This window comes from Dendropsophus ebraccatus, chromosome 11, assembly GCF_027789765.1.
Source record: "Dendropsophus ebraccatus isolate aDenEbr1 chromosome 11, aDenEbr1.pat, whole genome shotgun sequence".
NCBI lineage: Eukaryota > Metazoa > Chordata > Amphibia > Anura > Hylidae > Dendropsophus > Dendropsophus ebraccatus.
This window is the reverse complement of record NC_091464.1, coordinates 42,794,593-42,808,510: the sequence shown is the minus strand read 5'-3', so window position 1 is coordinate 42,808,510 and position 13,918 is coordinate 42,794,593. Positions and strand designations below refer to the sequence as shown.

The 13,918-nt window shown below is 39.3% G+C and overlaps 1 protein-coding gene across 1 annotated transcript in view; it reads right to left on the bottom strand.

Moving 5' to 3' along the window:
* Window positions 1-13,918, bottom strand: part of PITPNM3 (PITPNM family member 3) — a 332,363-nt gene that overhangs the window by 73,066 nt on the left and 245,379 nt on the right. The gene's annotated exons all lie outside the window — the stretch shown is intronic.

Genomic DNA, 13,918 nt, shown 5'->3' with positions numbered 1-13,918 from the left:
GTTGAGTACCCTGCGCTGTCTCCATAGTAACAAGCCCCAATACTATAAAAAGTAATTTATGTGGGTATAGGGCTGGCTATGGGTGCTATGGAGCAGGACATATTATCTCCTAGTTCAAAGTTATCAGCAGGGAGTGCAGACAACAAATTATTTAGAAAGTGAAAGTAATTCAGAGAAGTGATTATTGTGCACAGTGCTGCACTATAATAATTTTTCATCTGCAAATTCAGTTCCACTTCTATTATCTTCGATAAACCTTTGCCTATATTTTAGTAGAGGACTGCAATTGGATCCATTTACATATTACTATCCATTTTTTCTCTCAGTTGTTCCTTGCAGGGTGTGTTCCTACCTTCCACTTCTTTTATGCATTTTTTGAAGCCAAAGTCAAGAACGGATCATAAATAGAGGACATTCAACTCTATGGCTCACACAATGATAGCTTGTTTTAACTATTTCTAGAACTATTCCTGTACTTTATCGACCTAACGTCTTATGTTCAGCATCTCTTATGCTTCTGATCATTCTTATCTATTGTTACTTTACTTTATTTCCCATTCTTTGATGAAACGCTTATACTGTCCAATGCTTTACACTTTTTCTTTAATGTGTCTGTTCTTGTTCAATACATCATCATAACTGCAGAGAAGGAGGATTTATATTGTCCTAGTGCTTTGTTGCATTATATTTCCAGCTGAAGACAAGCCAGACGTATTTTCACATGGACCATCCATCATACAAAAACGATTTAAGCATCAGGAGGGTAAAATTCTGATTCTTTATTTCATCATTTTAAAATAACCATTTATTGGTCATTGTTCAACTTGCTGAGCATTTTAAGTCTGTATCCATTTTTTGTTTTTGTATATTATATGCCTTGGGCTTTATAAACAGTGTGAATTAGATGAGAGAAAACCAAGGTTACTGGTTAGACTTTAGAGGATCTCTGCTTTTTATCCTATTTTTTTAAATTAAGTGGTTCATTTCTTGATATATCTTTATAGTGCTTAAAGCTTTATTTTTCTGAAACAAAACTCTAAATCTTTTTAGACATGGAATTAAAAGAAAACAAATTGGCTGTCCACTGGGGGACACTTAGGGTCCTATTACACGGCTCAATCATAAAGTTGAAGTGGAATTGCTTGTTTACTGAGAAATTACACAGGCCAATAATCGGGCAGCAATGGCTGCACAGACATCGTTAGCAATGTCCATGCAGCTCTTTCCTTTAGTCTAAAATATAAAAAATTTTACTCACCTTACCATGTTCCTCTGTGTCTGCAGCTGCAGCTCTGTCTTCTTTTCCAGTCTCTGCACTGACAGGCCACTCAGCCAATCACTGGCCGCAGTCCTGTCTCAGCCAGTGATTGGTTGAGCGGCCCTTCAGTGAAGAGACCAGAACAGAAGGCAGAGCTGCAGCTGCAGAGACTGGAGAAGGCCTGAGGACATTGGGGAATGTGGTAAGATAAGTAAATACTTTATTATTTTATACTACAATGGTAAGCCATCAACCACACGCCATCGATACACCCAATGCTTTTAGTGGACCTAAGTAAACGACCAGTCGATCAGTTCTCTTTATTACATGGAGCGATAATAACCCAAATGATCAATCTGTGTAATAGGGTCCTTACTGCATAGTGACTTATCATTGAGTTCAAAATAGAACAGCATGCAGTAAGCTGGTATGATTGTATTAGTGATTTCAAAATAGCGCACGTTATTTAGCCTCAAAATGATGGATGTCCAAAAAGTACAGCGTGTGAACCTAGCCCATGACAACTGCACCTCAGGAAGCCATAACATTTCAGTAGAAAAATATCATAATACTAGAGATGAGCGAAGCAGCTGGAAATTTGTTCCGCAAGCTTCGCGTAATTTGGGTCAACCTGGCGTATCGAATTGCAATGAATTTCAATAAAACAGTCAAACTATAGTAACTACAGTACTGGGACTATTACAGAAAGACAAATTTGTTAAAGCATGTTCTTCTAAAAGTTTTAAAAATTGGAAAATCACAGTTAAAAAAAAAAATTGGCAATCAACCAATTTCTGCCATGGACAGCAGTGGACATTGGTGGATCAGCAGCTTAACATCTTAAGAGTGGACATTAGATTGATGGGAACACTGATTAAGTAAAGCACACACTCAGTTCAGTAATGAAACCCAACTTGTATAACACACTAGGAGTGGAGTGTGAGCACTGAATATGTAACGCGCATGCTCAATTCACTGATCCCAATTAATTGGTATAACTAAATTGGAGTTTATGGCTATGTTCACACAGCTCCGTTTAAAGTGTTGCCCGTTATTTTAAGTCTAAAGTAACGGACGTCCTTTAGCTGTCTGGCCTCCCCTTAGTGCAATGATTGGTGTTTGCACATTATTTTAGTTTGCAATTACTAATTGCTCTTTGGGTGTGGCTTAATTGAAAAGTGATTTTAATAGTAAAAACGGAGAAAGCACTAGCTAAAATGAACAATTGCAATAAATACATAAAACAAATGCGCATTTGCACGAGAACAGCTTTTCCCAACATCAAAACAAATTGATCTGTGTTATGTCTACCACAACTAAAATAATTGCATATATAATACCGTGCACAATAAAAAAAAAATACCAGAAAAGTGTCAAACCAGCAAACATCAGACAAGCTGTAATAAAGCTGTGTTGTTTCTATTCTTTGTGCCGACCCTTTGATGATATAAAGGCATACATGAAAAGAGAGCTGTATTCAAAAGCAGCCTCTTAAGCTTCATACTGTACAAAGTCAGTTGGCTTGTGATCTATTGCACTAGTGAAGACAACCAAACAATTAAACTTTCTCACATGCCCTAATAGATATAGTGTGTGAAGGGAGCATGAATGTTTTTTTAGGTCATAATAATAATTGCCACTCTTCGCTACATCTAGACGGATTCTTTCCTCAAAGAGCAGTAAGATTATCGATATTGTAATGGCGAATTCAATAACGGACTTCTTTCTTGAAGCACATATTCCATTTTATCTGTAGTATTAGTTGAAATTGGTCGCTGATCCACAGTGTTATACTAGGCATCGTAGATGATATTTACCCAGTTACTGAAAAAAGTTAACAGATACCTCTATACTAGTTGTACAGATAAACAATGAATGAAAGTGGTGTAGATTAACTGAACTATGTTACTAGAGTATAAGTAAACCAATGAGATAACTTCTTCATCAACACAATTACATTAAAAACAGCAATGTTTCAGCCACAATTTGCAAGGATTTTCGGGTAATTGTCAATAAAGGAATGGTCCTGTTGGAAATCTTGTGGCTTTGATTCTTTGTACTCCACTTGAAGGGGTTCCAGGGTTATTTTGTTTTCAAGTTTCTGGGGGGCTGGTAAAGAGGTAAAACAACTTATACTCACCTACAGTGTTCCTTGCAGCTCCCAGTTCAACATCTTCCAGTAATTTGAATGTCTCTGCTCATGCAGCAGTATCCTGCTTTAGCTAGATCCTGCTGAGACAGGTCATCTTGGAAGTAGGATGAAGTGTGATAACATTTTTTTAATCGAAAAATATCCCTTTAAATTGGTGGCATTTCAGAGAACAGCACAGAGACTGGCAAGTGGAGCAGAGGGACCCTGCTATGTTAACTATAAGGTGACTATACTAAATAAATGCAGCATGCCCTAGATAAGTAGGGGACAATCACTTTTCATTTATTATAATGTTACTAAAATACAAACTTGGTGGAGAAGTTCATATATATATATATATATATATATATATATATATATATATATATATATAAATATATATAAATATATGACAGGCTCATAATAATACTTGGCAAGTAAAGATATTGTATTGTACTCCTGAGGTTGAGATAAGCTATCCTATCTGTTTAAACAAAGCTAAGTTTAATGTTATTTCTCGGTCATTGGCTTTAACATAATTCCTGGTGCATTACGATATCCCAACCAAAATGTATTGCTGTGTTGTGTTCAAGATAACCACTGCTGCATCTGATTAGCACCCACATCTTCCACTTTGATGTATAGAACTTGCAGTGTTCAACTGAAATCCCTAAGGGGCCTTTTGGTTAGATTTTGTACTATTGGTTTCCTGTATAGTATGCATTTTCTAATGTGTACTGTTTTTGAACAGTTTTTATGATATTTCTTGGCTGTGAGGCATTAACTAATACAACACAAATAGCCTAATTACTTGTACTGAGCATATGCTAAGCCAAGTTGAGTTAGCTCTAGGTCATGCCCTACACCTACATAAGCGAGAAGTTGAAGGAGTTGAGGTTTGTTCTTCCAATAGAGAATGTAATACAAGGCCAAAAGCTGGAATCACTTGGGGCAAAGTTGATCCCAGTCCTATTTTATGGAGAACAAGTAGAGAGGGGAAAGAAAATTTATCGAAAGAGAGATATACTATGTGGAGAAGTTAAACAAGATCACCATTGCTAATACATTACTAGGACATATTAAGGCTTTGGGTTAAGCCTAAACATGATGGCGGACTTTTATGCCAATCTTAGATAAAGCCTTGTCCCCTTGCCCCCAGCTGGATCTACTAAGAGGCATGCCTCTTAGTGCAGCCAGCCGGCTCTGCACCTGGTGCAGGCATTACGTGAAAGTCCACACCTTTTCTGGAGCTTGTGTAGATTTTTGCCTGGTTCATACCTGTTTCCAGACGTAAACCTTAATAAATGGGGAGCGGGAGGAGGCCACGTACAGCAGGGGCGCCTCTTAATAAATGTCCCTCATGGTAGCTACCCAAGCTGTTCTTCAAGACTTCTACTTACAGTGGGCATTGCAACTTTAGCACAAGTGTAGGTAAGAGACTTTTCTTGGAAATTCACTGGTAGAGCCAACCAGTTGTAGTAGTGCTGTAATGTGGGCTAAAGTACCTAGATACCAAGAGACTGTGTTAAAGAACAGCCTGTGGAGGCTCATTTATGAGTCTTGAAACACAGGACTAGCCAGATATCCCTCCGAAAAGGACCCTGCCGAGGAGTGGCTCCTGTAGGGAAACCACCAAAACCACCATATTAAGTGGCCCTATAAGTCATTGTAATGACAAGGAAAAAAACAAGGCCAGGAATCCATCCATATACAGCTGTTTCAGGGTGTTGCCCCTCATCAGTCTGGAGCAGGATTTTGGCTAGGTGGAAGGAATGCCTAGGAGAGCCATAAGAGAAACAGATCACTGATCTCAGGGAGACCAGCCAAGGATAACACTGCCAACTGCTAGTTAACGTTGTGCAACTAAATAAACAAGTTTTTCTTCATCCGCCTGGTAAATTGGATTTTCTGGCAGTGACAGCGCTGGTAATGGTACCATTTTTTTGGATTTTTCCTTTTACTCTCGACTGCTAGTTAAAGCGCTCAATGCAGTGAAATCCTAGGTGCATTGCCTCCTGGTAAACATGAATATGCAAAAGAAGAGCCCGTGGAGCCTCATTTAAGAGTCTCGAAACACAGGACTAGCCAGATATCCCTCCGGGTAGGGAAGTACCTAGGATTTCTCTGAGCGATTTAACTAGCAGCCGGCAGTGTTATCTTTGGCTGGTTTTCCTGAAATCAGCAATCTGTTTCTCTTATGGCTCTACTAGACATTGCTCCCACCTAGCCAGAATCCTGCTCCACACTGATTAAAGGCAATACCCTGAAACAGCTGTATGTGGATGGTTACCTGGCCTTGGTTTTTCCCTTGTCATTACATTGACTTATAGGGCCACTTAATATGCTGGTTTCCCTACAGGAGCCACCCCTTGGCTGGGCCCTTCCCGGAGGGATATCTGGCTAGTCCTGTGTTTCGAGACTCTTAAATGAGGCTCCACAGGCTCTTCTTTTGCATATTCATGTGTCCCAGGGGGCAATGCACCTATAATTTTACTGCATTGAGCGCTTTAACTAGCAGCTGGCAGAGTTATCTTTGGCTGGTCTCCCTGGGATCAGTGATCTGTTTCTCTTAAGAGACTGTGTTACCATTTAATGAAAAAACTGTTTCTTTTTTACAAGTTAAGACTGGTACCTTGTTCTCAGATCTCCTGTGTTTGGCATATTTCTGCAGCTCACCATCATAGATACCTAACACATATCATCAAGCTAGATACTTAACAGGGTGTTGCCCCCTTCACTATTTTAACCCTTGTGCCAGCATTAAAAAAACACACATTAAAACTAGGGATGGTCCGAACCGAGTTCGGTTCAGGTTAGTACGAACCCGAACTCTCGGTAATGATTCCCGCTGTCTGCCCGCTCCGAGCAGCGGGCGGATCCAGCCGGAGGACCACCTGGAAAACTGGCATACAGTCATAGCCATAGGCTGTATTCCAGTTTTCCAGGTGGTCCTCCCGCCGTATCTCCCCGCTCCACGGACTGGGCAGACAGCAGGAATTTGATGCCGAGCGTTCGGGTTCATACAAACCTGAACCTCGGAGGGTTCGGACCATCCCTAATTAAAACTGTGGAACTAATCCAAGTCCAAACCATCCCACTAGTTTTATCCTTCTGCATGCCTTCTAGGTTGTTACAAACTTGTCTTTTTTATTTATTTAGATTTTTTTTTTGCTGTTTTAATAAAAGAAGTTTTTAAAGAACTGAACTTCTAAACATTAAAATCTTATCTTCAAGTACTGCATGGTTTTTAACCAGATGCTATATTCTTTATAGCTTATACATCAAACAACTTCCACTGCTACAAATAATGGTGTTATTCCTGTGACAGCCAGGCATGTGCCATCAGATGTTTACTACCCTTTTCTGACCATGTGTCCTCAAAAACAGTTAAAAATAGATTTAAAAATATACAGAGAAAAAAGAATCAATTAATTCCATAATCAACCTAATTTACTATAAAATTACCTCACATGTGTCAATTGATTTACCAAATAATTCCTTACGGAGGATAGATAACAGATTGATTTGCAAATCAGCAAAACCTCAAGAGCTAAACAAATTCACTTATCTCATTCATACCCATTATGATGTCTAATATTCACTGCTTTCTGTATTGTTAGGGTCAGTTAACACTACGGAATTCTCGCAGATAACTTTTCGCAGATACTGCCACTTGCCCCCGTGCGCTCCTGCTTGACTCTCCCCTATCCCATTGACTTCATTCTATGCTCAGGCAGATTCCATTGTCTGCCCAAACAATGGACATGTCCATTCTTTTGGCCGACGGCAGAATCCACCTGACCAAAGACTGAAGTCTATGGGACAGGCGGAGAGTAAAGACATGTCAATTGTTTGAGTGGATGGCGAAATCTCCCCAAGCATAGAATGGAGTCTATAGGATGGGGGAGAGTCAAGCGGGAGCACCTGGGGGCAAGCGTCGGAATCCGCAGAATGTTATCCATGAGAATTCCCTAGTGTGAAAGCACCCTTAGGCTTTGTTCACGCAACCTATTTTTGCTCACTATTTTGGTGCTCATATTGCAACCAAAACCAGAAGTAAATTAAAAACACAGAAAGGCTATGTTCACACACTGTTGAAATTTAGTGGATGGCCGTCATTTGATGACAAATAATTGGCGTTATTTTAAAACATCGGCTGTTATGAAATAATGCAGTTATTAGCCATTAAATGGCGGCCGTCCACTAAATTTCAACAGTGTGTGAACATAGCCTTTCTGTTTTTTTAATCCACTCCTGGTTTTGGTTGCAATATGAGGACAAAAATACTGTGTGTGAACCCAGCCTATTGTAAGCAAAGCACATATACTATTTTGGCATTCTTAACAGCCTCAAAGGTGTTGTGTCATTTACAGACACTGTGACACAACACCTTTGAGGCTGTTAAGAATGCCAAAATAGTATATGTTCTTTGCTTACAATAGGCTGGGTTCACACACAGTGGTAGAGGGTAGCCTACCATAGATCCATAGCAGGAATCAAGGTTTGGCAAGAACTGCCAGCCACCTTGTACATGATCCCTTTTGTGGCTAAGTGCACAGTGCTCCAGGACCCAGCAAGATACCACCTATGTTTTCTGCAACAGTTTTATTGATCAGCTGCTCAAGAGAATTTACTCTCTATGCATGAGAGAGGCACTGCCAAGCCTACAGTGTCGGTAAAGCGTTATAGAAATAAATCCTGTTATTCTGGCGGCACCAAATATCTGCAAAATTATTGCTGGAGTTGCCCCCCAACATACAGTTTTACACTATTTCTATCAGTAGAATAAAAGAACTGTGCAAAATATTGAAAAGACATGAAGTATCCCCAGCTCCTCATAGGAGTAAGGGGGGAAAACTGATTCTGTATTCTGTGTTCTGTATAAAATTACAAACAAATGAAGTGTTGACAAGTCTCCAACATGCCTTTAATCATCCCTGATTGGTAATATACAGTTAATATATTTTGCCATCATTATGGGCTTGGAGGAGCTTGAAATGTGCTGGTACTTAATTTCTTCAAAAATATTAAAGAGGTAAATTTATATAAAATTATGAATACATTTTGGGGATTTTAACTAATCTGTAAAGCTGGAGATACTTACTTACTATATGGTTTGCATTGGGAGTTGGCTTGGCATCTCATGTGTTCCTCTCAGTAATAGGATCACTGTGCCTTTATGTCTGCTTCAAGGAGTTTTTCTTTTCTATACAAAAATATTAAGGTTCGGCTAAAATAAATATCATTTTTTGTACTCAAAAACCTTCTCCCTTGTGTAAGATTTAAGCTCATCAAATCAATCTCATATCATACTTCACACCTCCAATACAGAATGGATCAGTGAATGCATTTATTAGTTTATTGAAGCATGATATTAAAACAAACCAGTACACTAGGGGGGAAAAGGCAGTTAATTTCCTGATGTTGGTTTCATCTCTGTACCATAGTCAACGCTTGCTGGTCCAAAAAACCCACAATTTAAAATGGACTCAAGTTATGGTTCAACAATCTATTCAACAAAACAAATTTAAAAAAAAATGTTTTAAATATTCAAAAACTTAGCCAAAGTTTGATTTATGAACTATAGCTTAATATCATCAGTATAGTCAGCCACAAGCTATATACCGACTGGAGCTGAATGGAAACAGCACAGGATGCTGAATACTTTTTGTTTTCCTCAAATTATCTCCTGAGGGCTCGGTGTTGTCTAAAGGAAACATGTCAGCATGAGCATATTGCCTTTTAACCCCTTAAAGACTGGGCTAATTTTCATTTTTGCATTTTTGTTTTTTTCTCCTTGTGTATACAAGGCCATAGCAGTGGCATTTTAACACCTACTTACCCACATGAGCTCTTATTTTTTGCGTCACTAATTGTACTTTGCAATGACAGGCTGAATTTTTACATAAAATATCCTGCGAAACCAGAAAAAAATTATATGCACGGTGAAATTGGCAAAAAAACCCGCAATTCTTTTTCTTTGGGAGGGTTTCGTTTTTACGCCGTGTCTCCTATGGAAAAACGGACAAGTTATATATGTTCCTTAAAATCGCTCTATTCCCATGCTTATAGCGCTTTTATTATTTGGTCTATGGAGCTGTGTGATGTGATGCACCATTATCTGTACTTTCTATCGATACCTTGATTGCGCATATGCAAATTTTTGATCGCTTTTTATTACAATTTTTCAGAATTTGATGCGACCAAAAATGCGCAATTTTGCACTTTGGATTTGTTTTAGCGCTTACGCCGTTTACCGAGAAGGATCATGAATTAAATTAATATTTTGGGCGATTACGCACGCAGCGATACCAAACATGTTTGTTTATTTATTTATTTTTATTTATGAAATGGGAAAAGGGGGGTTATTTAGACTTTTATTAGGGATCGGTGCTCTATTATAATGGTCTGCTGCAGACCACATACATGGATTGCCAAGCCGGGATCAGCGCCATTCCGACGCTGAGCCCCGGCCAGCTCATTTGAACGGATCTCCCCTCCGCGATTGCATTGCGGGGGGGGAGATCCCCCACTAGACACCAGGAAGAGGGGCCACATACAGTATTCAAATGCAGCTGTCAGCTTTGACAGCTGCATTTGAATAGTTAATTAGCCGACCACGGCGGCTAATACCCGCAGTCCCTGGCTGCACATAGCAACCTGGGACCACGGGCTGCAGAGAGGGCTCACGTCGGGAGCCCTCTCTGATCCCCCTTAACGGTATACCCATCATGCGTCGTTAAGGAGTTAAGGGCTGCAATAAGCAGTTACATATATACGCTACTGTTACAGGTGTGGGCTTTATTTGAGAGCATGGTGTCATTTGGGGGAAACTTAAAATTAACAGCGCTGTGGGTAAGAGCTGTGAGTTTCCTATTAAGCACATACTAATATACACATATTTTGACCTCTGAAGTAAATCCTAGGCCATAACCTTGCATCAGTGATTAGTGTTTTCACAGCCACAAATATAAGGATTTTGAGTTTGAATAGTTGGTAAAAATAAAAACATTCTCTACTGTACTGCCAGTTCCTGGGCATTAAGCTGTTTGCAGCCTCTAAACATCTCTTGTCATGCCAACTGCTGGCAAGTATTCTATCCCTATTCCTGCTGCCCTTATCTAGATCACAATCTAAAGTTCTGACGGTTGTTATCGGAAACAGTCAACGGGACTTGTTGACAGGCACATTCCTAACAAATTAGCAGAGCTGTTATAATAAACTGGGAAATCTTGTGCTTTTTTTTTTTTATTATATTACAGTGCAGTGCCTAATGTAGAGGTGCCAATTCCCAGAATTCAAATCACTTGAGCAAAGTCCATGCATTGAGTCAGGAAGGGTTAGATATAGGAGAATTAAGTATGGACTGTAAATTAAGACAATAGCAGATACATAATTTGTAAAAATTGCAATATCAAAGAATGTCATTTGAGCTATAGAGATTTTACTATTCGGTTGACTTTCTTCACATTTCCCTCAATATTCAAATAGGCAGAAACTTTATTTAAAAAATTGTTGTGAATGATAGGCTCAGGGGGTGTGAGTCTAAGGGCCCTATTCCACGGGACGATTTACGTTCGCATAATCGTTAACGATAAATGATCTCAAACGACCGCTATTGTGAAAGACCTGAAATTGTTCACCCATTTACATGGAGCGCTAATCGTTACTTATGATCGTTTTCTGCCGTCTTGCGTTCACTACTGCGAATGACCGAACAACGTCTTATTCAATGCAAATGATTTGCGAATGAGCCTCGATAAAAATAGGTCCAGGTCTTATTAAGTAATCAGCAATTTCTCGTTCGGTCGTAAATCGTTAACTGCTATTCAACCGAACGATTATCGCTTAGATTCGAACGACTTAATGATAATCTGAATGATAATCGTCCCGTGGAATAGGGCCCTAATTCATGTTTCCCACCTCACCTTATATTTGCACCCTGAGCATAAATAAGACCATCTTAGTCTCATATTCATACCCTCTTTGGCTAAGGTGCCCTATCATCCTAATATTGGCACAACCCTGAGTCTGAATAACACTTGCTTATATTAACATCCACAAAGTTTCATTCATGCTCCCTGACCTTTATATTTACACCCCCTGTGCCTAATTTACACTCTCTCAGCCTAATTATTCCACCTAAGCCTCATATCCACACCCCTGTGAGCGTAAATAACACACTCGTGTTCATCTGACAATTCATGGAAATGTGTAGGTGGCCAAGTATTTCAGAAAAAAAAAATGTTACCAAATCAACTGGGTGTCAGAAAGTTATAGAGATCTGTAAATGACTTAAATTAAAAATGTTTAAGTCTTCTAGTACTTATCAGGTGCTGTATGTCTTGGAGGAAGTGGTGTTTTCTTTCCAGTCAGACATGATGCTCTCTGTTACCACTTGTGTTCATGTCAGGAACTGTCCACAGCAAATTCCCATAGAAAACCTGGACAGTTCCTATCACAGGCAGAGGTGGCAGCAGAGAGTTCCTTATAACACTGGAAAGAATGCATCACTTCCTACAGGACATACAGCAGCCGATAAGCACTGAAAGACTTGAGATTTTTCTCAATAGAAGTCATTTACAAATCTGTAGCTAAATAGACACAATTCCCTGACTGCATCTTAACTAAACCAGAAACAATACAGTAGTCTAAAAGAATGTTGAGTCTTCAAAATCCTCAGAGAATTTCTGTGAGATAACTGTATCGTAGTAGCACTGCAATATACTATGTAAGATTAAAGAAAGACATACATCCATCTATTTCAACCTATGACCCTTCAGTGTTGATCCAGAAGATGGCAAAACCCCATGTGTCAGAGGTCAATTTTCCTCATTTAGGGATGAGATTACTTCCTGACTCTAAATCTGGCAACAGAGTAAATCATATTGATTATATACTGTCATATTACACTGCAGAAGTACATGCAGGAAAGTATCCCAAATTCTCTCAGTGTAGAGGATGCCCCCTTGATATTGGTATAGTCTTGGGTATAAATAGATTATTGCTTTTTCCTCTTATCTTCAATTCTTTCCAACAATTCTTTTCGAAGAACTGGAAGTTGAAACAATAACTGTAAGTAAGAATTTCATATTCCAGTCCGGCCATGTATCCTCCGATACAGGAATAAGCTTGCATTGGACAAGAATCTAGTTACTTGTGTTGTAAAAGTTGCCAAGACATTCAATCAGTGATCTCAATCAATTGTTCTGCATGTATACGTTCTGGTGCATTGAGCCATAAGCATATCTTAACTAGTAATTTAAAAGTTCTTCTTGGCAGGCCAGCTTCGAAGAAAATCGTACATCATGTGGCTTTTTTTTTTTTTTTACAAAGACCAAGTGCTGCGTTAAAGTACAACTTCCTAATGGTAGGTGCTGGAAAATTCCTGGTGGTTAAAGAACCCACTTATCTTAATAATAGAGTGTGAGGAAACTGAGGGTGTACGTGTTATATGATGTAGTGATTACTTCCAATTCACTGGAGACCATACAGCAAAACAGCATGTCACTTGTGCGTTCACAATATAGAATATAAGGCTCCCTAGATTGATTCACACCGTTGATATGTACTCATGCATTGAGCTTATTTCTAAGAAATTCAGTCCAAAACTATATTTACCAGTATTACAGCTTAGGTTTGTGCAGAAGGTATAGAAATGTTATTGTGTGTGGGATGTATGATGACAGGACAGCAGATATACAGTACCTATAAAGGCAGAATAGCCTTTATTTCTGTTGTTCTCTGCCAAGGAAGTAATAGTGCCAGCGGTAGTCTAGCTTTTCCTACAGGGTCTACATGGAGAATACTACTTTAAACCTTTATAAGTATCCCCTTTTTGAGTAAAAAAAAAAGTCTTTATTAGCTGGTCAAAGAGGACATTGGACCTACAGATGTTGTCTCATGAATACAACCCCTATCCATATGCTCTATTAGGGTATACTGACATCACAGAGGTGAGCCACACAGCCATCCTTGTATTACATAGAGGTCCATTTATTTGAATTAACTAAATGCAATGTAGTAGCTGCTGCGGGTGAAGAGTCTGGTCGGTTACGGCTACACTGGCAAACCAACAGTTTGCCGGACATACCAGGAGTAGGACCCATGGTGATCAGCTGATCACTTCAGGGCCTGCATTTAAAAAGGGGTTGTCTCTGATGAAACAACATCTTTAGGACAAGTACAGTGTAATCCTTCTTTAATCAGTTTCATCACCATTACTAGGATTTAAAGGAGTTGTCCAGCCAGATAAAAAGTTGTATTAATGAGTATAAATTGTATATAGATTACACTTACTAATATACCAGCATCAGTCCCGCTCCACTTACCAGTTCATTCTAATACAGGAAGGAAGCTGTCCTCCTGTCTATGTCAGAAGGTGACTAGTGACATGCTTGAAGGGGGTGGACGGTGTGGCTCAGTTCAATAGCTAAGCCAGTCCCTTCTTCATTATAGCTGATGCAGAGATACAAAAGGGGGTAGGCTTAGATAGTGAAATGACCCATTCAGCCCATCACTATCACCTG